The 21,551-nt window shown below is 50.4% G+C and overlaps 1 long non-coding RNA gene across 1 annotated transcript; it reads right to left on the reverse strand.

Annotated features, from left to right (window-relative positions):
• Window positions 1-1,925: 1,925 nt before the first annotated feature.
• LOC131835530 (uncharacterized) lies at window positions 1,926-5,665 on the reverse strand. The gene is made up of 3 exons (XR_009355224.1): window positions 5,526-5,665; window positions 3,764-4,413; window positions 1,926-2,422 (listed from the first exon to the last, which is right to left on the reverse strand). It is a non-coding gene; the product is annotated as an uncharacterized LOC131835530 (long non-coding RNA).
• Window positions 5,666-21,551: the final 15,886 nt, after the last annotated feature.

Raw genomic sequence — 21,551 nt, forward strand, 5'->3', positions numbered from 1 at the left:
TCAAGAGAACATGTTACCTGGACCTCACCTTTAAGGTGGCTACGCCTGAAGATATTTAAGAGACAGTAGAACCCAAACTTTCACAGTCATCAATTAAACTGGCAGTACAACCTTTTAATTTTTTGTCTCTATTTCTGGTGATAGCCCAAATGGCATTAAATCTTTTCTGTGCTATTTGCCTAATTTTGAACACCTCTGCAGTTGGAACACAAAAGGAAACCAGGTTTAGATTTACAGCCATTTAAAGAGCACTTGTCATGGATTATGTTTCCAGATTCTTGTTAACCACCTTGTGACATTATGAATTACAACCCATTATCACACTGTTGATCTAAGTGTTTACCTTGCCGAGACAGTGAAGCGTTTTAGATCAGTAAAACCTTGATTATTTTAAAATCTCAGCCTCTTTGAGCACAAAGGGCTGGACTAGCTCCCATCCCACTCCGTAGGGGCCCTGTCCCGAGGGAAACAACTCTGGAAACGGAGAAGAAATAGATGAACGGGCTGGTGGCCCATAATGAGGGCCCTAGAGCAGGAACCCAGCCACACGGTTTTAGTTCCAATGCGTAATTCACTGAGCTCTACATGTAATTGACTTATGACCTTGGGTGAGTCTCTTCCTCTTTGGGGCCTCAGCTTTCCCATCTGAGAATAGACAGTGATGGTCCAGGTGATCTCTGAGTGAGGGGTCTAGCTGGGCTGAACATCAGGGCACATCCTCTGTTCGTGGAGGGAACAGCAAGGACTCAGTCACTAGGGCTGGCCCCAGGGAGAAGGGGCGCCCAAAGGTACCTTGTTGGGACTTAGCTGGACAGATCGGGGGTGTGGAAATAAGGCCCTGCTTCCTTATGTTTAAATGTGGGTATATACCGTGCCATGCATGAATGTCATTGGGTAGCTCTAAAGACCCCCACCACCCCCCATTTATCTATTTGAGAATGTGGAGTCCAGTAGGTGAGGGGAGGATCCGCTTGCCCCATGGTCTGAGGGGTAGCTGTATAAGTCAGCGTTCTCCAAAGAAACAGAAGATGTGTGTGTGTGTGTGCACGCACACGTGTGCGTGTGCGCTTGTGTATATATAGAGAGATTTTAGGGAACTGGTTCACAGTTATGGAGGCTGACAAGTCCAAAATCAGACCCAAAGACAATGCAAAGTTGCAGTTCAACTTCAAAAGTCCATCTGCTGGCAGAATTCCTTCGGGCTCAGGGGAGGCTGGCCTTTCTTCTCTGGAGGCCTTCAACTGATTAGATGAGGTCCACCTACCTTGTGGAGGGAAATAACATTTTACTCAAAGCCCACTGATGTAACCGTTAATCTCATCCAAAAGCATTCTCACAGAACCATCCAGAATAATGTGTGGCCACACACCAGGACACTTGGCCCACACTAATTGGCACACAAAATTAACTACCACAAGTCCACCCCTTGTCATCATGGCACCCATACACATCTCATTAAACCACACTTGATCTCTGAATAAAGAGATGACACACGACACAACCACCTGTCGCACAATCGAAAACACACAAACCTTTCCCCCGGAGAGGGTGCAAACTCCTTGGATGATTTTTACTCTTGTCCTCGAGATCTCATATCTTAAATACTGTGATAGGAAGGTAGAAATACTTATACAATGTTATATGTCAGTTATAGCTCCATAAGGCTGGGAAACAAAATTTAATACTTAAATACTATCCTATAAAGTCACTACAGCCACCTCGTGTTACATGATGCACATCCACAATCATATTCATAACAAAATACGAAAGAAATCCTCATTCCTGGAGCTGGTTACATGGGCAGAGCTCGTAGTTGTAACTACCTTCCTCCTCTACCCACTTCATATGACTTTGCTTTCCGCAAGCACGTCCACCGAAATGTCCCGTGTGGCACTCCCCCCCCACCCCCCGCCTCCTGGCTCTTCCCACCGGGCTCCGTCCCATTCTGGTAGAAGGTTCTACTCTCTCCCTCCCGCGTTGACTTCAGCTCAGTGTCCCCCGCAGCACCAAAGGCATTGAAAGCCCAGGTTCTAAAACCAATAAGGACGAGTTTCAAACACCCGCCTTGGAGCTGGGTGACCCTGGGAACTCGCTGAACCTCTCTGAACCCCGGTTTCCTTGTCTGTAAGACGAGAATGCTGACGGTGCCTGCCCTGCAGGCTTGCAGGAAGGAACAAAGAAGGCTGTGGGGAGGCGGTTTATCAGGGGATCTCGACTCACTGGGGTAGGTAAACACGGAATTGTTTTATTTACCAAAAACTTGTCATTAGGCATGTTGTGTCAAACCCCGTCTTCCTGGTGGGCAGCAGCAGCACGGTCGCTGGGATGTCCTTCTGGTTCTGTAACATCTCGGCTCTCTCTTCGGTTCATCCTCTCTGTTGTTGCTTTGAACAGACTTCTTTCAATTTTTTAAGACTCTGTTCTGTTCACCGAAAAATGAAAGATCCTGGAGGCAGCGGCCTGGGTTGGGACTCCAGCTCTGCACTCACTAGCTGAGAGCCGGGGGCAAGTTACTTAACCTCTCTGTGCCCCTAGCCTTGTCATCTGTTAAATGGGGATAATGACGGGGCTTACCTCACAGGGGTAAGGTTGCTGCGATTAAAGCACTAGGAGAGTGCCAAGTGCGCCCAGTAAGCATTATGTAAGTTTTGCTATTATTATACCCAGTTCAGAGTTCCTCTCCTGCTCTCCCCGAGGCAAGGCTAGACCTGTGGTTTTGTCTGATGCGGCTCTAGGTGGTCTCCCTCATTCTCCTTCCTTCTCCTGCCATCTCTCCACAGTGAGGCCAGCGCTGGGGCCTAGAGGAGGCCCTAGAAGACAGCTGTCATCCCACAGCTGACTGTGGACACCCCACACGTGGGCCGGCAAGGGGGACGTTCCTCTGACCCAGCGATAACGTCGTGCCCTACGTGGCCAGGATGAGGGCGGGCGGTGCCTTCAGGAGGCCCCAGGGGAGGGCTCCCTCCTGGGAATCTCCCATCAGCATCGATGGTCCCTCACGACGCCGGGCCTGTATCTTCCTGCCCAGCTCCCAGCATCCTGGTGCATATCTCCCCCACCGACAGGCCAGGTCTGTGCCCCTCCAGTCCTTAGAGCTAGTGTTGGGGGGGTAGGGGGCAGGGGGAGGAGGGGCTGACACTCACCCTTTCTGCCAAAGAGGTTTCCCCAGCAGCCCTAGGCCACGGTTCTCCGGCCGAAAAGGCAGGCCCCTTGACATCTTCCTTCCCTATCTGCTGCGTTTGCTTTACCAATTCAGGGACATGGGACCTAACACCATCCTGGGATACGTGATTATTGATTTTTTAAAAAGGGGGGGGAGGAGTTACACATTGCTTTTAAAGTGTATATAAGTAAGTGAGTGAACAAAAAACAAGCATATTACAAACCAGTATTCTAAGTACAGTAATAAAGTAATAAACTAAGTGCCAGTAACTAAGAGAATAACAGTAAGATACGAAAATATGATAAAGGTGGTAATTCTGCAAATGATCTTTAAATAAAACCCTTTCTTTATCGTTAAACAGATTAGAACGAGCTGCCGTACGAACCCACCGTTGTGGTAGCTGGAATGCAGTCAAACGCGCAAAGCTCTGTATGGGCCAGCCTAATGTTTTGCTTTCACTGGGGGTGAAGTGTTGTCGCAAAACCTTCACAAATACTCAGGGAAGCCCCTTGGATCTTAGGAGAAAGGGGTTATTATGGCCATCAAGGCTGGGTCACAGCTGAGGGAACCAGGGCCTAATCTCCTCCTGGAGAAACTTACCAAGGTCACACAGCTGGTAAGTGCAAGACCCGGGGTTCAAACCGTGGATGCTGGCTCCAGAGGGCAGGCCCCAGACGAGTGCATTATTTTCCAAAGGCGGTGCTCTGGTGAGCAGTTCCCTTCCAGCCTAGTACTTTGCCACGTTTATTCCAAAGTTGGGGACGGATGGCAGAACCACACCCTGGAGGGTAGAGCCTCTGGGCTCAGCAGCAAACAGAGCCCCCGGGGCAAAAGGAACACGGACAGGTCTCCCGAGGCGACCACGGCGAAGCAGATGGAGTATCTTTTCCCTCCAAGAACGTCTTTCCTGCCCGTGTGCTCCTTGTCAGTTTTTCCATCAGGAAAATGGGCACGTACCCTGCGCGCGTGCGGCAGTGGCGACAAGAACTAATTAGCTCCTGTGATGAGCGTGGAGATCGCCAGCTAGAGGTGCTAGAACAGGGGCGAAGGATTCTCACGTGAATTCCAGTTTCGCGTCCTGGGGCCCGATCCTCTCTGGGCAGGAGGTAGTGCCCCGTCTTGTCGAGATCTGATCTCTCAACACAACCATGTGTTTTCTTTCATCCAAATGACTGTGCTCATCTCAGGAGCAGCCTTTAATTTTCTTCTTGGAACCGAGGACCATCCTTACTTACAGCAACAAAAGGTCCCTAGGACGGTGAGGTAAGATTTGAATTAAGATACCTTGGCATAGTCTACTCCCTGGCAATTAACGGGCAGGAGGTTTTCAGGAGCACCCACTCGGCTAAGAGCACCCTTTGTCTCAGGACTGCGTGTCTATCGTGGTCCCCCTGGTTCAGCACCCCCCCAGTGGCTGGCGCTCCGCAGGGCGATAAGCACGTGGACGTCGCTGCTGGGGCCTTGGAGGGTGCAGCCTGATGGGGAAAGCCATGGGGCTCTCAGACCTCAGGCTGGCATCGCTGATATCAGATACCGAGGGGGTGGGTCTCCAGGGGACCCTCGCTCCCGTGTCTTCCTGACCGTCCCCTGCTTTTTGGCCACTGCTGTTCATTAGTATCTCTCTCGGGAGAAGAGGGAACAGGCCAGAAGAGCCAACTTTTGCTTGTCCGTTTGGCTCCTTGTCAGCAACTATGGTAAATGTGTAATCTGATGGAACCACGGTCCAAGAGGAGAATTTGGACTCCTTCCCTCCCTCTGCCCCTTGCCAGGCATGTGAACTCCTGTTGAGGCTTCAAGTCCCAGCCTTCCCCGGGGCCCCCAGGCAAAGTCAGAAGTTAGTCACTCCCTCCCCGGCTCCTGAGCCCGTCTCCAGCCCCGGAGAGCACTCAGCACCCGGTGCGGGTGAGCCTCGGGCCCCGTCCGCCAGCCAGCGGGCAGGGGGCTCGCGGTCTCCCTTTGGCTCCAGCCCCACACGTCCCGGGCCCAGGGCTTGGCACAGGAACCGGTGCGAGAAATGTGTGCCGAGTGAACACGTGAACCCAAGCAGACCTTCTTTACCATTTCCTCGGAAAATCACGAGTTAATGCTTTGAGGGTTTTTCCTTTGGGGTTTTTCTGGATACGTGTGTGTGTGCACCTGCTCGTTCGTTTGCCGTCTTTAAGAGAACTACCTCGCAGAATATCTAGAGCCCTCGATTCGCCTCATTCATTCCACAAATGCTTGTGGCTTCCCATGCTGTCCCAACGCCGTTCCAGATGCTGGAGGAACAGACAAACCCCTGCCCTTGGAACATTCACCTTCTAGGGACGGGATTCTTTCTCAGGCACTGACTGTCCCCCATAATTTCCGGCCTTATACTTACCTCTCTAGTCCTTTTCCCTAAAGACAGTGAACCTTCTGAGCCATGTCCGCCCAACAGTCTGAGACACTCACGTGGCAGGCACCTCTTTTGGTCTTTTGGGGAGGGGGCCCAAAAACCCATGCTGGGAAGAAGCTCTTTGGGAGGTCAGATGTCAGGGGGAGGCAGCAAGCTGGGAGCACGAGGGCGGGTGGTGGGACAGGGAAGGCTCGTCCCCTCCTGCAGCTCACTGGCAGCCAAAGACACTTGGGCCTCCCCGGGAAAGACTCGGGGGCCTTCTTGATGTCCGAGTCAGAGCCGGGAGCACAACGGAGACCGGCCCACGTCGACTTCTGCCCGAGTCAGGTCTTTAAGGGGAAGAACACTGAGTTTATCTAAAGCACGTTGGATTCCCACAGCCTTCGGCAGACCCGTACTGCAGCCTGAGCACAAAAACAGATTCTGCAGCCAAGGGGATGACTGGTGATGAGCCCCAGGTATGTATTATCACAACTGCTGCTTTCGCCGAGAATTCTCTGTGCGAGGGGAGGGGACCCGCCCCGCAGATGCGATGTTCAGCCAACTTTTTAGCAACTGCTCTTCGTGCTTGGTACTGACATAGGGACTGGCAGATAGGTCTGTCTGCACAGTCCAAGTGTGTACCGCTCACACCTCAGGGAAGGGGGGAGGTTCCAGGCGAAGGCGGAACCCCTCTGGGCTTGCCATTCCGGGGATCAGGTTGGAGGCAACCCGAGCCAGGATTATAAAGGGAGATCTCTGTGTGGACAGGAAGGCAATAGTTTTTTGATGAGTTGGAGTGATGATTGAAGTCATTTTGGCTTTCCTGGTGTCTGGGTGGAAAGAGAACAGGTGCACACCTTTGCCAAAAATGACAGCCTCTGAGTCTGCGGACGCCCCGGGAGAAGGAGTCCTTCCCGCGCCATCCGTGAATTCCTCAGAGGCCGGGAGGTCTGCAGGAAAAAGCACTGGGGCGGGGGTGGGGGTGGGGGGCAGAGCTCTCCAAGGCCTGGGAACAAACATTGAGAAATGTTCTCCATCTGCCCAGCCCTACTCGCCCACGAGAACCGCATACCACGATTTCTGCTTCAGAGCAGTGTCGGCTGCTGTTGGCCAGCGGACGGACCGTGGGCACACAGAGGCCTTCCTGCGAGGTCTTCCGGCTTCATCTACCGTTGTCTCTGTCCCTGCCTCATGTCTGGCTCTTGCCAAGGGACATCACCCACGGCTGGCGGTTTCTTCTCCTAGAAACACGTGTGTACGCGCGTGCACACGTGTGCCCGTGAGCAAGTACAATTCACCTTTCCCTGTTGTTCATGGGAGCAGGCGGGATTCCTGCAAAGGCTTTTCTCAGGGAGTCCAGAGCATTTGGAGCAAATCCACACTCGGGGCGCTCTATACACGGTGTGGGGGGCGCAGTTGGGAGTCCTGGAAGGGGTATATAGGGGAGGGGGACACAGCTGCAGGCTGCCTGGGGTCCTGGGAAGCCCGACCAGGAGAGAGAGAGAGACCCTGGGAACGAGACATGGTTCCCCAAACGACCCCATGCAGCTGCATTTAAGAGGACTCAAAGTGACACGGAGCGCGAAGTCTGCATCCGGCACCTGCACACTGCTCGGCCGGGGGCCGGGAAGGAGGGTTCCTGCCCCTTCGCGCCACTCAAGGGCAGACGTGGCAGGCAGGCTCGGCACGGCGCAGACACGCAGCCCATGGCGGGATACCTGCAGTGCAAGGTTCCCAGGAAGGGCTGAGTGTGTGCATGAGGTCACCGGGCTCTGTGGCTGCTCAACTAGCCTCGGCCTGCGTGGCAGTGACACACGTCTGCCGACTGGACGGGTCAGTGCCTCCCGCTGCAGGCTGCCGGTGGGCTTGTGCCCCTCCTGCATTTTTCACTCTTGACAGCAAGCATCTGCTGCGCACAATCAGGACGGTGTCGGCCTGTGGGTCCAAGGCGGCTTCCTACACATCTGGCCGGGGCTGGCTGAATCACTTCCCCCGGGAGGGTGGCTGCCAGCCCTGTGACATCTGGAGAGTGGCAGGAAGCGTCTGGATTCATCCCAGAATGATTTTTATCTCCACATGCTTTTCCAATTTCATCAGGGCCTCCGTGCTACATTCCGAATGACATGTCCACATTTGCCACGGACAAGAATGACAGATGGAGAAGATTCGTCTCTGACCCTTGAAAGCCGGTCATGTTCTGTGAGGTAAGAGCTCTGGGGCACAGAAGGCTCCGGAGGAACGGGGCCCAGAGATGGCTTGAAATATATATGTTACGTCTGTTGGAGCTTCTGGAAATCAAAGTCCCCCTGCCCAAACTACTGGTTTATAGAAGCCAGGAAAAGGGCGTTTAAAATTCTAACTTTTCTTTCACATGAAGGCATAATTTGTGTTGAGTAAAATGCACAAATCTTTAAGTGCACACCTTGGTAACCGTTTAGTTTTCACACATGCACAAACCCCTCAGTGCCCCAACCCAGAACAAGGGGTTAGGACACCACCAGCTTTCCAGAAGGCTCCCAGGCTTCCCCTCGTTGTCAGCAGCCCCCCCAGTGCACATCCCCACTGTTCTGGTCTCTATCACCAGAGAGCAGTAGGAAAGGCATTTTGATTTGGGGGTCTTGCTGCTTCACAAACACACAGCAGACGAAAAGGACTGCAATTTTGGAAAATGGCCCCAAATTTGCACAGCAGACCCGAGTTGAGGCCCAGATTAAGGGATTTGGGGCCCCTCCCATGTCACGGTTCGTGGGGGTCCTCCCAGAGCCAATGTCTCACGATTGAGGAGGAAATGGTCCTGGAGGGAAACTTTGTCTTTGGCCATGGGGGACACTTCTCAGCTTGGTCTCGCTTCCTAAGGGGCCTCGAGGCTGAGCTCCTACACCTGTCAAAGCACAGCCACACGCCTTCAGGCTCTCCCCCTGCGCTGAAGGACACCCAGGCCTCGGGCCCAGAGCCTCGGCTCTCCTCCTTGAGGCGCCTCTGCCGGGTCTTACTCCCGTCCAGGAATGAGGCCCACGTTGGAGCTTGCTCGAGGAGAAAACGCTTAGTCAGACCCAGAGCTAGTCCCTGCAGGCCTCACACTGTCCTCAGGAAATACCAAGAGAAAGGGCCGCGGGAGACGGGATTAAACCCTGCTGAGTGTTCTGGTGCCCGGCGTCTCCCTTCTGCGACTGTCCTCGGTGGACCTGCCTGTCCAGCTGCCCTCTCTCAGGAACAGCCGTCACCACGAGCCCCTGCCCAGAGGGACACTGGCCTCAGCAGCACGGGCACACCTTTTCTGGAGGGTTCAGCTCGTCAACACTCTACTTTTATGCTTAGATTTGAAGGCACCCACTTGGAAGGATTTCCAGTTACATTTAGAGGGGGGCAGGAGAAGGGGACGCTAGGCACAAGAAAGCTAATGGAAGAGTCCAGAACAAGAGCTGTTTTTGCCAGGGTCCGACACTGACCGTCCGTGGGACCTGGACGGGCCGCAGCATCCCTGCTGTCCATTCCCCGTCTGCACGATGTGGGCAGAGCTGTTTTGCTGAGAGCAGGGCCAGGGGGAAGCCTGCTGGGCACATGGCTGCCAGCGATGTAGGGTTTTGAATGAACGCATCCCTTAGCTTCTCTAACTGCAGATCGAGAAGCTGAATTTCCTTAGGCTCCCCGAGGGCCCTGGGTATCTGGCTGTGCTGACGCCAGGCAGCCCTTAAAGATGCCCTGGAGAAGAGGTTCCTTCCGTGAGCGCCTGGGGCAAAGGGCACATCCGAAGGGTCACTGCATCTGCGCTCACGGGGGGACTTGGACAAGGTGGGACTTGGCAGATAACTTTGAGAACCCCAGGGAGGAGGGAGGTAGGATGTGTTTCCATGGCAGAAGAGTGGACTTTTCCTTCTTCGTGGCCAAGTTCACTGTCTGTGGAGGCCGACTCTCCGCGTAGCGACGTCACACAGACTCCCGGTGCTTGGGGAGCTGGTGTTTTTGGCAGAACTAAACACATCGCGGGACAGAACACCCCGGGGGTGGGGGAGCTTCTTTGTTACCACATCGTGGGGCTCTCCTGGTCAGACCGAGCAACCCTTGTGGGCATCCAGTTTGTACAACGGGCTCTGGTCCCCGGGCTGCAGTCCTCTTTGTCCGGCAATGTTCCGAGAAGGCTTTTTCAAGACCTTCAAGATAGCAGGAAGAATTTCTGTGTTGAGTCTTTTCTTTGACTGGGCTGGTCTCATCCAGGCACCTCCTACTACTGAGCCCTGAATTTGTTGCAGCTTCCAGAAGAATCAGCAGGTGTGTGTGTGTTCCTATAATGCAAATGCCCCATGTTGGAGAGCAGCTCAGAGTGTACACTAGAAGCACATCGATATAGCACTGGGTAGCTGGCTGGCTAGCTACTGCACAGACCGTGCGCACACAGTCCCGCAAAGGCCCCTTGTGCGGCCCTATCAGGGCCACGGCTTAGAAGTTCCTTCCCTTCAGCAGTCTGCCTCCCTGACCACCACCATGGTCAAGGGGTGGTTTTTGGTGAAGGCAGCAATTTCCAGGCTGAGAACAACTTGAAAATATCTCCCCCACCATGCAGAGATCATCAGCTTCAGCGAGCTTCCTGTAGCAAGGCCTCTCTAGGAATGTGCTGCTTAATCATTTCACAGCCGCACCGTGGGGACTGCTGTATTATTAGGATGGCCGGGGACTGCTCTGTCTGGAGTCATCCCTCGTCCACCCACGTCCCCGGGGGAGCGGGACAGTGACTTACACTGTGACTTACATGCAAGAGCTGTTCCATGGTGAATGGCTGAACTTGGCATCTTTGAACTTAAACTAAGCCTCTATTTCTGACATACTCATCTTTGATAAAATAAGCTTAGGTTCAGAAGAAAGACGGCATCTGAAGTGAGGTTTCCTTGCAAGAGAAAAAGAAAAATTGCTCTGCGTGCATTTTAACAACGGGGATGCTGGAGTGAAGATGCATTTCCCACCCCTGAGCTTCCTCAAATCATTTTTAATGAGGTGGGTTATCTACAAGTCACGTCAACTTCTGCGACTCTCCTCCTCCCGTTTCCTCCTCCTAAGATGTCCTTTTATCCACCCCAGCCCCAACTTTGAGTACCTAATTGTGTCTGTTATCTGAGACCCACATTCCACAAAGCCCCCCTGAATGTCCCTGACTCGCTTCATTAAAGTGTCTCCGCGGCTTCTGCAGAATTCTACCCTGCTCTCCAGCCCCGTGGAGAGCTCTCTAGAAAACTGCGCTCTCTAGAAAACTCCCGGAGAACAGAACCAGCCTCTCCCCGAGATATTTTTTTTAATTACGGTATAATTGACATACCATATTTTCAAGAGCGTTACACATGGCAGGCAGGCAGTGAATATGCAAGAACGAAAGGTTCCAATGGGAACCCTTTCGTGATTCAGAAGTGATTCGGATTAGCTTTTGGGAACCCGGATTTCGATGATTACCACCTTTCGTTTCCTCTTTCGCGTGTCCAAAAATCAAGCTATGGAAAGTCATCTGCACGTTCACTTGTCAATCATTATGCATGTATATCATAAAACTTATCTTTGTGGATTCCTAGTTGGACCATTTATAATAGCCCAAAGCTGGAAACCATCCAGATGCCTGTCCCTAGCAGAACGGATAATAAATTGTCAGATTTCACACAACAGAATATCACAGGGCAATGACAATAACAATCTACCATTACAGGCAACAATTTGGCTAAATGTCATTAACACAATGTTGAGTAAAAGACACCAGACACAAAAGAGTATAATCTCCTTTAGGTAAAGTTCAACAAAAGGCAACACTAGTGTTTGCTGTTGGAGGTCAAGGTAGTGACTTCCCTTAGAAGCGTAAGGACTGGAGGGGAACACGAGGGGAAGTTCTGGTAAACTGGTCTCTTGATTCGGGTGCTGACTGTACAAGTTTTCAGTCTATAACGATTTATTGCCTGCTTCAGCTATGACACAGGTACCTCTCTCTGGGCATAGCTCTGCCACATGCACTGTTTCTGGAGAGACTTTGGCCTGGATCCTTCTTTCCATGTCAAGGAACAAAAGGGGCATCTGGGTGGCTTAGTCAGTTGAGTGTCTAACTCTTGATTTTGACTGAGGTCATGATCTCAGGGTCGTGAGATCAAGCGTCACGTCAGGGTCCATGCTGGGCGTGCAGCCTGCTTGAGAGTCTCTCCCTCCCACCCCACCCCACCCCCGCTCTCTAAAAATAAATAAATAAACAAAAAGTATCAGGGTTCAAGCTCTGCCGCAATGACCGGACACCTGTGTATTAGTTCTCTGCTGCTGTGTAACAAACTACCCCAAAACACAGTGGTTTCACAGAGCAACCGTTCATCATCGTGGAGCTTCCACTGGTCAGGAATCAAGGAACAACTTAGCCAAGAAGTCCTACTCAGAGTCTCTCATGAGGTTTCAAGCAAGATGTAGGCAGGAGCTGCAGTCTGGGTCTGTGGTCTCCAGCCCCAGAATGACCTGATGACATGCCTGTGGGAAGGAGGCCCGAGTTCTCACCATGTGGATCTCTCTGTAGGACTGCTTGAGTGTCCTCACAATATAGCGGCTGGCATCCCCCAGAGCAAGAGAGAAAGAGTGGAAGGAACAGCCTCAGTGTTTTTTATCCCTTAATCTCAGAAGTCCCACGTTGTCTCTCCTACCATATTCTAGTCATCAGAAACGAGTCATGAAGTCCAGCCCACACTCAAAGGGAGGGGAATTAATGTCCACCCCTTGAAAGAGAAATATCAAAGAATTTGTGGATATGTTTTTAAAACCATCAACGTCCATCTCCAAAGCACAAAGTATTTACATTCTTCCCATATGTAAAAGACAGTTATTGCCTTCCAAGACCACCAGAATTCTCCCCCATGTGAGCATCAGCTCAAATCCCAGATCTCATTCGCTGAATCAAGTTCGGGGGCAGATGAAGCTCTTCAGGAATAGTCCTTGAAAACACTTTCTCTCACTATAAGCTAAAGATCCCAGTTATCTGCACCATCCCCTCCCAACACACACACCCAACATGCAGTGATGGTACGGGCACAGGGCAGCCACCATAGATGCACCTGTTGAAAAGGGGGTAAAAGAGTAGTCACCCCAAAGCCATTGCCCAGTAGCAGTCCTGAAATGCAACTGGACAGATGTTGGAAGTTCCCTGACTAGGATTCAGTCCTGCATCTGCTCGGGAGTGATTCTCATGGCTCTTGGTTCGACCTCCGACTCTGTCTTCCTTTTCCAGGAAAGGTGACCTAGGTTTGCAGCTGCACGATTTTATGTGCTTCTTGCCAATGGGATTCTGGGAGTCCAAAGATCTCTTTTCATGTTGTATTGTCTCTTTCCTTTTCACACTGACTATGATTTCTTTAATCTTTTTTTTTTTTTTCAAGTAGGCTCCATGCCCAATGTGGGACTTGAACTCATGACCCTGAGATCAAGAGTCACATGCTCTACCAACTGAGCCAGCCACATGCCCACCTCAACTGTGATTTCTTAAACCTGAGGTACAGAGACTCTCCAGAGACTCAGGCCCTGCAGTGAATGTGCTGGTCCATTTCACACTGGTGTGTGGCCATCACACCCAACAATCTCTCAACCGGCTACTAACACGCCCATGAAGACACAGGGAATTTTGGTTTTTTTTAATTCTCATTGCTGAAAACTAAGACACCCCTTGCCCCAAGAAAAAGATAAAATCTCAGGGAAACCGATATTAATTAGTTAGAGCAAAAATTTCATAAACTTACTGTCATTTTTAAGCTCAGGGAATGATCTGGTTTCACGCCTCAAAACAGAGACCAGCAGGGGCACCTGGGTGGCTCAGTGGGTTAAAGCCTCTGCCTTAGGCTCAGGTCATGATCTCAGAGTCCTGGAATCAAGTCCCACATTGAGCTCTCTACTCAGCAGGGAGCCTGCTTCCTCCTCTCTCTCTGCCTGCCTCTCTGCTTACTTGTGCTCTCTGTCTGTCAAATAGAATAAATAAAATCTTTAAAAAAAAAATCCAGACCAGCAGAAGCAAAGAAAGGGAAATAAATATCTGTGGCTTCCTTATTATCACCAGAAAATCAGGCAGCTAGCCTTCTGCCTTTTGGGGGCCATGTCTGCCCCATCCACCCCACCCAGTAGAAACATCTCTACACAGAGAAGGACCACCCTGGCAGAAGGAGGTCAGGCACATGGTGACAAATCCTGGATATCCTGAGTCCTGGTTCCCAGAAGTGAAGCAATGGAGACAAAAGACCCTGGGTAGCAAGGCATGCTGGGAATTGTAGTTTTTGTGTTCTATAGCAATTCAGAGTATAAAAGAGACTAGCCGTGCATAGGGCAATTACCATGAGCCCCAACACCAGCTTAAATAGATGACCTTCTCAGTAACGTACCATTAAATACACCTGTGAACATCTTTTTCTGGAAGAGAATCTACATTTTGAAGAAAAAGAAGTAGAATCTGTATCTAACCCCGCAGACTGAATTTATAAACAAGAGAAGCAGAGGGGAGAAATATTTAAATATCAGCTGCTTACCAACCCTAACAAGGAAAGAGTGTGGAGGAAAGCAGACTTTGCAAGACTAATAAGTCACAAAATTAGAACCTGGATATATGTGTTTTAAATACTAGACTTGGGCTAGAGGAAGTTATACACCTTAGAAAAGCCAAGAAAGAATGACGGTGTTACTAGTGGTTCTTAAACAAGTATGCCTCAGAGTGACCTGGAAAACTTGTTAAAACACAGTTTGCTAAACTCCATGCCCCAAGGGGTTATAATTCAATGGGTCTGGGTGAGACTTGAAAATTGGCATTTTGAACAAGTTCCCGGGCAACGCTGAAGGTCCTAGGAATCCACTTTAAGAACCGTGGAGGACTAGAAAGTGTCTTATAAAAATAAAATGACTGATGGACGGATAAAGAAAACGTATATCCATACAATGGAAACTTTAAAAAGTTTCTATATGTTCTTTTATAGGAAACTATAAAAAAGGAACAACGTATTGATCCGCCCTAGAACATAGAGGAACCTTGGGAACATGATGCTGAATGAAAGAAGCCAGACGCAAAAGGCCACAGAGTGTATGGTTTCGTTTACATCAAAGATCTGGGATAGGCAAATCCATAGAGACAGAAAGCAGATGAGTGGTGTTCAAAGGTTGGGAGAAGGGGAATGCAGAGGGATGGTATTGGTGTGGGGTTTCTATGGGGGGTGGGTGGGTGATGAAAATGCTTAGGAATTAGACAGTGATGATAGTTGCATGACCTTGTGAATATGCTAAACCACTGAATTCTACATTTTAAAATGGCAAGTTATACGCTATATTAACCAGACATCAATTTTTAAATGTAACCCTAAAGCTTACCAAAAGAGAATATAAGTGGCTTTCTGTGTATTCTTGGGTGAAGATCAACACTCAAAATGAAAAGATTCTAGATTTGACTCCGTGTGTCTAAAAAAAAAAAAACTTGAGAAATAGTAAACTTCAAAACCCTATTTGCAACAAATAGAGTAGTGATGAAGTCCCAGAACCTAAGTCAGGTTCGGTGGGGTGAGGAGGTCCGGAGCCGACGACTAAAGAAAGAATTCTTAAGACGTCGTTGGTGCAAAATGGTGGTTTATTAAAGCACGGGGACAGGACCCGTGGGCAGGAAGAGCTGCTGCCCCGGGGTTGTGAGGAGTGGTTGGTTATATACACAGGAGTTGGGTAGGTGAGGACAAAGGGGTGTTCAGAAGGGCTATTGGGGCAAAGAATACTATCAGAATATTGAAGGCTTAGTTACTATCAAGTAAAAACAATTGAGAGTCTCCTGGTGGAATGTTACATTCCTGCTATCAAGCATCCCTGTTAATGAGATTTAGGTTTAGAAGAAATTTAACTTTATTTACTTTTCCTTCTACTTCCACCTCCTTCGGTTTTTTATGGAGGGGAGGGTGACATTAGGCTTGAGGAACTGAGTTCTGTGTCCCTGGAAATTGGGCTATTGATAAGGTAACTTCTTGGTTGTAATCTCAAGGACATTTGCAAACCAAGGGAGACTCCTGTCTTGTAGGATTGTGATCTCAGCAAGTTAACTATTTATCATTTTATGGCAGTCAGGGGTGCCTGAGGAATGCTACACATATGGAGGGGAGCGGATGAAAGGGGGGGGGTGCAAGGCGCCAGCTCTTGCTTTGTCCTCAGCCAGCCTCCTGCTCCCTCATCAGTAGCGTCAATAATCTTACTCTTTCAGACTTTACAAGTTATTACAAAAGAAAAAGACCAACACTTAAGGAAACTGGATTAAAGACCTAAACTGGGGGGTGCTGGGGTGGGAGGGCTCAGTCGCTTAAGCCTCTGCCTTCGGCTCAGGTCATGAACTCAGGGTCCTGGGATCGAGCCCCACATCAGGCTCTCCGCTCAGCGGGAAGCCTGCTTCCCCCTCTCTCTCCCATTCCCCCTGCTTGTGTTCCCTCTCACTGTGTCTCTGTCAAATAAATAAATCTTAAAAAAAAAAAAAAAAAAAGACCTGAACTGGGAGTTCTTAAAAGCTGAAATACACCTTGCTTAGAAAATGTACTTAAAATAGTCAGTCTAATTACCTATCAAAAATAGAAGTTAAACTAAGGGACTTTTTTTTTTTTTGCCAAAAAAATTGGCAAAAAGTTAAAAAAAAAATCTTTGGTAGATGAGACGGCAGACTTCAGGAAGGGAGAGGGACGACCTGGCAATGTTTATCTCAAACCTTTCAAGCGGATGTATCCTTTCGTATCCTCGGATCCTACGACATCACTGACATGATTTTATACTAAAGGAATAGTTCAGGGGCACCTGGGCGGCTCAGTTAAGCATCTGACTCTGGATTTCAGCTCAGGTCACGATCTCAGGGTCGTGAGATCATCCCCAGGTCAGCTCTGTGCTGGGCGTGGAGCCTTCTTGAGACTGTTTCTCTCCCTCTGCCCCTGCCCCACCCCCCCCCCACCACCACCACCACCAAAACAAAACAAAACAAAACAAAGAAAAAGGAAAAGAAAGAAAGAGTTAAGAGTTCCTCCAAGCAATCTTCCAGCAGGTGGTTGATCAACAACCCTGTTTAAGATTTCCAGCATCAGAAAGGAGCTGCGTGTGAAACAGTCAGAGTTGTATTGAAAGATGGTCCTCGGCCATTTAAATGAAATGAGATGACCTCAGCCATTAAAAATGATGTTGTAGAATTAATATTTATTGCCATGGAAAGATGCTCACGATACACAGTCAAGTGGAAAATACAGGTCACAAAATTATTTATCTAGTGAGCCAAGTGTTTTTAAGCTCTGTCTGTAATATAACAGATCCAGAAAGCCATACACCTGGGGTTACAGAAGGTGTCTCTGGGTGATGAGAATAAGATTTTTTTTTTCTTTTCAAGCTGTTTTTTCTCCAAGTACTATGCAGTGCTTTTGTAATGAAACAATTTGCACTTTCTAAAAGAATGTCATGTAAAATTGAGGGGGACACTCCATTTTCCATGATGACACTCTGATGTACAGGAAATGGAAACCGGGAGCAAACTGCAGAATGGGGCAGAGATGCCTAGGGGCCCCACTCTTTCTGCCCTGTTCCTGCAATAATACCTCCTCTGTTCATTCTCTGTTCATTGTGCATAAAAGTGCACAATTCTGCTAACCTAACCAGAGGCACTCTGTTTTTTTGAGGAGACTTGGCAGCTTCAAGAAGGTGCTTCTTGAAGAGCAGCAAACGTTCTTGGAGAAATTTTTCATTTCCCTAAATATTTTATCTGGGAGAGACTTCAGAGACTCCACATCACTGAGCAGGTAAGGACACCAGACTTGAACACCTTACTGGGTGGGGGTGGGGGGTCGTCACCAGTGAGAATAGCTACTCCCAGGTACGTTCCCTGTATTAACTTACTGACTCCTCACGGCAACCCAATATGCTAGGTCCAACTATTATCCCCACTTTAGAATGAGAAACTGAGGCACAGAGAGGGCAAGCCACATGCCCAAGCTCATAATATTCAAATCTAAACTTTCTGGCTATAAAGTTTTTTTTTTTTTTTTAAGATTTTGTTTATTTGAGTGAAAAAAAGAGCGAGAGTGTGTGCAAGAAAGGAGCAGAGGGAGAGGGAGAAGCAGACTCCCCACCAGGCAGGGAGCCCTCAGCAGGGCTCGATCCCAGGACCCAGAGATCGTGATCTAGCCGAAAGAAGACACAGAACCGACTGAGCCACTCAGGTGCCCCTCTGGCTATAAAGTCCTATAAGACTTTCCAGAGTCTATTTAACAATAACTTTAAACTTCTGGGTCCAAATAAACATCTTGCTACTATCTTCTGGGAAAGTTCCTGTACCTCCTCCTCAGGCTGCACTCTGTCCTCCCAAAAGGGTCCGAGTAGTCCTCGAGATTTCTTGCCACTCCTGATCCTTGAAGACACGGGGTTCCTTGGACCCCCCTAGATCTCCTTCCCTGTTCCCCAATCCCAGTGCCTCTAGGGTTCCCATCTGGAGAGCAAGATAGGGATGGGCCGCCGCTGGGCTGTTGGAGGGGTGGATCCTCCAAGCCCCTTCTGCTCAGGCGTGTTCAGGTTAGCAAACTGTGTCGCCGTCCTTCCTGCCGGCACAGCCCGCCAGTCACACACCTGCAGCTCCTCTTTGAAACTCGGAGGCACGGACAGTGCTCTTGAATTTTCAGGGTTTTTTCTGAATTTTCAGGATGTTGCTTTATTCAGTAACAAACGTGGGGATGGAGCAGGGGACACCATGCTTGGAATAAAGGAGCCTGTAGTCTCTAGAGGATTTTAAAATAACAAAACTCGGTCCTATCAGCTTATTTGTTTGCCTTGGAGTTGATGCAAAGTCTGTTTTTTAGCATCTCCGTGCGCCAGTGATTCTAAACAATGTTGGTGATAAAAGACCCCAATCTGGGGGCACCCCTTGGCTCAGTCCTTAAGTGTCTGCTTTTGTTTGGTTCAGGTCCTGGTCCCAGGGTCCTGGGATTGAGCCCCACATCAGGCTCCCTGCTCAGCAGGAAGACTGCTTCTCTCTCTCCCACTCCCCCGGCTTGTGTTCCCTCCCTGGCTGTGTCTCTCTTTGTCAGAAAAATAAACTAAAATTTATTTTACTTATTTATTTTTTTTTAAGATTGTACTTATTTGACAGAGATCACCAGTAGGCAGAGAGGCAGGCAGAGAGAGAGGAGGAAGCAGGCCCCCCGCTGAGCAGAGAGCCCGATGCGGGGCTCGATCCCAGGACCCTGAGATCATGACCTGAGCCGAAGGCAGAGGCTTTTACCCACTGAGCCACCCAGGCGCCCCAAAAATCTTATAAAAAAAAAAAAGACCCCCATCTGGTGAATTGGACCTCTCCCACCATCCACTCCGCACACAGGGCTTGGCCGACCACAGCTGTCATTCCCAGCTTTTCTTAGGTTCTGGGTACGCGGTACCCCAAGTGACGGGGGGAGACGGATGGGTGAAGAGCGGATGATGGGAGGGCGGGAGGGAGGCAGCGGACCGGCCTTTAAAGGAAGCCTGTGACTCCTTCTCCTCCCAGGTGAGGGCTGTTGTCTGGGAAGCCGGAGCTGGGAAACCGGGCCTGAACCAACTCTCCCCTGAGGGCAGACATTGTCCCCAACTTGGAGTCAGGCTCCTGCTGGGAACAGGGCGTGCCTTGGAGACCCCGCCCTCCTGTCCCAGCATCTGCGAGACATCCCCTGTGCCCCAAGGCCAAGTTAGTCACTTCCTCCTGCAGTCCCACAGAGCGGCTTTGTACACCCCTTGTTAGAACGCATGGGGCTCCCTGAGGGCAGGGACTGACTTGTTCCTCTCTGTTCCCCGGGCTCAAAAGTGTTCAGTGACCCCGAAAAACGAAAAACGAATCCCACGCTGTCTTCATCTTTCCCCCAGGAAACGTGTCCGCTGTCAGTCGTGATAACTAGGGGCAGGAGCGAGGTGCTTTTCATTCATGGGTTCCCGGTTCCAGGGATGCTGGTTTATTCTTATGCAATGATCACTAGGGGCCTGTCTCTTCACTGCCCTTCATCTGAGGGATTTCCTTTGTGGAAGGCATTCAGTGGCCAAGCCTATAGAGGAACCGCACTCAGGGCAAGGGGGGACATTTCTGGAAAGAAATGCCGACTTGCGCCACAGGAAGTGTGTGTGGTTCATTCAGTCTGTGTCCCGGCCGGCCTCGATCTACGGCTTTGCTGGGGCCTCCGTGTAGGACTGGAAGGACTTACTAATCACGGGTGGGGAGGGGCCGGGAGGGAGATGCGACGGGACGCGTCCGGCCTTGTCCAGGCCACACCCAGTTTAGTCAACGACTTCTGAATCCAGAGAACGCAAAGGAACACAGTGGCGCTTGGACCTAGGGCTTCACAATCAAACTGCCAACCCGCTTGTGCAGCGACGCACAAGTCAGCCCTCCTGCAGGAAGGCCACGCCCCAGCGGCGAGGACGGTCTGCCCTGCCAGAGGAGAGGGGGTCCTGCAGAACCCTGGCCAGTCTGCTTCCTTCCCTTGCCACAGGGGATCCCCCCGGGGGACTCCCACCGAGGCCTGTCAGCAGGAATCAGTGCGAAGAACGTTCTGCCAAGATGAAATCCAACGTCTGCTGGAGCGGCGTGTTAAAATACACTTTTCGAGGCACCTGAAATGTCAAAGCATGTAAAATAAATAAAAGCCAATTAACAGTCACATCTGGGGAGATAGAGGGGGAAGGGGACAGGATGGAGGGGGAAGCCTGGGGAAGCCCCGGCTGATGGCTTTTGCAGCCCTTCCTGAGGCCCAGCTTCCTTTCCCCAATGCTCAGAGCCCCCCGAGGCCTCTGGCAGTATTCGCCCAGGCCAGGTTTGCAAACCCATGTCCCGTGGGCCAGGTCCAGCTTACAGCTGTGTTGCATTTGGCTCAAACAGTGTGTTCTCTTTTTTTAAAGCTGAAAATCTGCAACTAGGACAGGTGCTTTCCAGACAACCACAGTCCTCACTACTCCCAAATGTCTTATGACAGGTTGGTCACGTGACCGGCCGGGCCTCCTCTGTGGGCATCGAGGTCTGTGACCCGCTATGCTCTGGACTACCAACCCTGGCTGCCTGTTGGAATATTCCAAGGGGGCTTTAGAAAATACCAATGTCTGGGTCCCACCCGTAGAGATTCTGATTTAATCCACCTGGGGTGCAGCCTGGACGGCAGTCTTAAAAGCCCAACAGCTGACGCTAATGTGCGGCAAAATCGGAGAGACTCTGCCCTTGAGAGAGCTCTGAACCAGGCTGCATTCCACCAGCACTGCTTATCTCTAAACAGATCAGTTCCCTTGACCCAAGGCTGGGCCACCTGGGCACAGAAGTACCACCTCACCCGGACCCTTGAACCTGACCTTCCCTGAAAGGGGTCCAGGCCAAACTCCCCAAAGGATCCCTAATGACTTGGAAGATATGATCCCTTTTAAAAGGATGACTTGAGTGCTCGCTTCGGCAGCACATATACTGAAAGGATGACTTCAGGGCCACTTTTCTAGAGCCTTAATAGATGGCGACTTTAGCCATAGGCACATTCAGAATCAACCTATATTAAGCACAAAGCACTTTCTCACGTGACGCCCCATCTTAGATCTGCAACGACAACATCATGAAGGTATTACTCTCCCATTTTACAGGTGGGAAAATGGAGATACCTAGCCCTGGGGCCGTAAAAGCCCGACTGGGTAACTCCAGCTGCAGTTGAATTTATTTTAGTAAACACTCAGTGTTTATTATGCAGCCTGGGGAGGGCTGTATTCCAGAACAACCCTAAGGACTGTTCACAGCCAGAATGTACTCTGACGGGTCAGTGCCGGGTGCCACGCTGGTTGGTAAACATTTATGTTTAGAAATAATGGACATGTCTCGGGCGCCAGGCACTTGGTCCTATCACTGCTGTTGTTAGATCCACAACAAAGGTGAGTAAGATAGGGCCACCACGCTCCAAGCCTCACGCCTGGAGGGGGACGTGGATTGGGCCATCCTCCCCATGGGATGTGCTACACCATCCAGGAGGTTGTGTGCCGAGTACGTGAGAGCATCAAGGGGGAATCATAGAC

This window comes from Mustela lutreola, chromosome 7 (genome assembly GCF_030435805.1).
Source record: "Mustela lutreola isolate mMusLut2 chromosome 7, mMusLut2.pri, whole genome shotgun sequence".
Classification (NCBI taxonomy): domain Eukaryota; kingdom Metazoa; phylum Chordata; class Mammalia; order Carnivora; family Mustelidae; genus Mustela; species Mustela lutreola.